The sequence below is a fragment of the Suricata suricatta genome, chromosome 10 (genome assembly GCF_006229205.1).
Source record: "Suricata suricatta isolate VVHF042 chromosome 10, meerkat_22Aug2017_6uvM2_HiC, whole genome shotgun sequence".
Classification (NCBI taxonomy): Eukaryota; Metazoa; Chordata; class Mammalia; order Carnivora; family Herpestidae; genus Suricata; species Suricata suricatta.
Genome location: NC_043709.1, coordinates 37,148,197 through 37,150,025, shown reverse-complemented (window position 1 = coordinate 37,150,025; position 1,829 = coordinate 37,148,197).

Sequence of the window (1,829 nt, the reverse complement as noted above, 5' to 3'; positions counted from 1 at the left end):
ATTTCTTGGTGTCTTCTTCAATCTCTTTCATAAGTTTTCTATAGTTTTCATCATATAGGTCTTTTACATCCTTGGTTAGGTTTACTCCTAAGTATTTGATGGTTTCTCATGCAATCGTGAATGGGATCAGTTTCTTGATTTCTCATTCCGCTGCTTCATTATTGGTGTATAGAAATGCAACTGATTTCTGTACATTGATTTTTGTACCCTGCAACTTTACTGAATTCATTGATCAGTTCTAGAAGGCTTCTGGTGGAGTCAATTGGGTTTTCCATGTAGAGTATCATGTCATCTGCGAAAAGTGAAAGTTTGACTTCTTCTTTGCCAATTCTGATACCTTTTATTTCCTTTTGTTTTCTGATTGCTGATGCTAGGACTTCCAGCACTGTGTTAAACAACAGTGGTTAGAGTGGACACCCCTGTCGTGTTCCTGATATCAGGGGGAAAGTTGTCAATTTTTCCCCATTGAGGATGATATTAGCTGTGGGCTATTCATAAACTGCTTTTATAATGTTTAGGTAAGTTCCTTCTATTCCGACTTCCTCAAGCGTTTTTATTAAGAAAGGGTGCTGTATTTTGTCAAATGCTTTTCCTGCATCTATTGACAGAATCATATGGTTTTTATCCTTTCTTTTGTTAATGTGATATATCACATTGATGGTCTTGTGAATATTGAACCAGCCTGTAATGAATGAATCCCACTTGATCATGATGGATAATTTTTTTATATGCTGTTGAATTCGATTTGCCAGTATATTGTTGAGTATTTTGGCGTCTGTATTCATTAAGGATATTGGTCTGTAGTTCTCTTTTTTTGGCTGTGTCTCTGTCTGGTTTGAGTATCAAGGTGATGCTGGCTTCATAGAATGAGTTGGAAAGTTTTCCTTCTATTTCTATTTTTTGGAATAGTTTGAGTAGAATGGGTATGATCTCTGCTTTAAATGTCTGGTAGAATTCCCCTGGGAAGCCATGTGGCCCTGGGCTCTTATTCATTGGGAGATTTTTGATAATGGATTTGATTTCTTCACTGGTTATCAGTCTATTCATACTTTCTATCTCTTCCCATTTGAATTTTGGTAGCGCATGTGCATTTAGGACTTTGTCAATTTCTTCTAGGTTGTCCAGTTTGTTGGCATATAATTTTTCGTAGTTATCTCTAATGATTGCTTGTATTTCTAAGGGATTGGTTGTAATAGATCCATTTTCATTCATGAGTTTGTCTGTCTGGGTGCTCTCTCTTTTCTTTCTAAGGAGCCTGGCTAGAGGTTTATCAATTTTGTTTATTTTCAAAGAACCAACTCTTGGTTTCATTGATCTGCTCGACTGGTTTTTTTTTATTCTATATTGTTTATTTCTGCCCTGATCTTTATTATTTCTTTTCTTCTGCTGGATTTGGGGTGCTCTTGCTGCTCCCCTTCTAGTTCCAGTAGGTGCTCCATTAGATTTTGAATTTGCACTTTTTCTAGTTTTTTGAAATAGGCCTGGATTGCAATATACTTTCCTCTTAGGACTGCCTTTGCTGCGTTCCAGAGATTTTGGATTGTAGTACTTTCGTTTTCATTTGTTTCCATATATTTTTTAATTTCTTCTCTAATTGCCTGATTAACCCAATCATTCTTTAGTAGGGTGGTGTTTAACCTCCACATTTTTGGAGGTTTTCTAGACTGTTTCCTGTGGTTAATTTCAAGTTTCATAGCATTGTGATCTGAAAGTGTGCATGGTATAATCTCTATTCGTTTATACTTATGGAGGGCTGCTTTATGCCCCAGTATGTGATCTGTCTTGGAGAATGTGCCATGTGCAGTCAAAAAGAAGGTGAATTTCCTAAC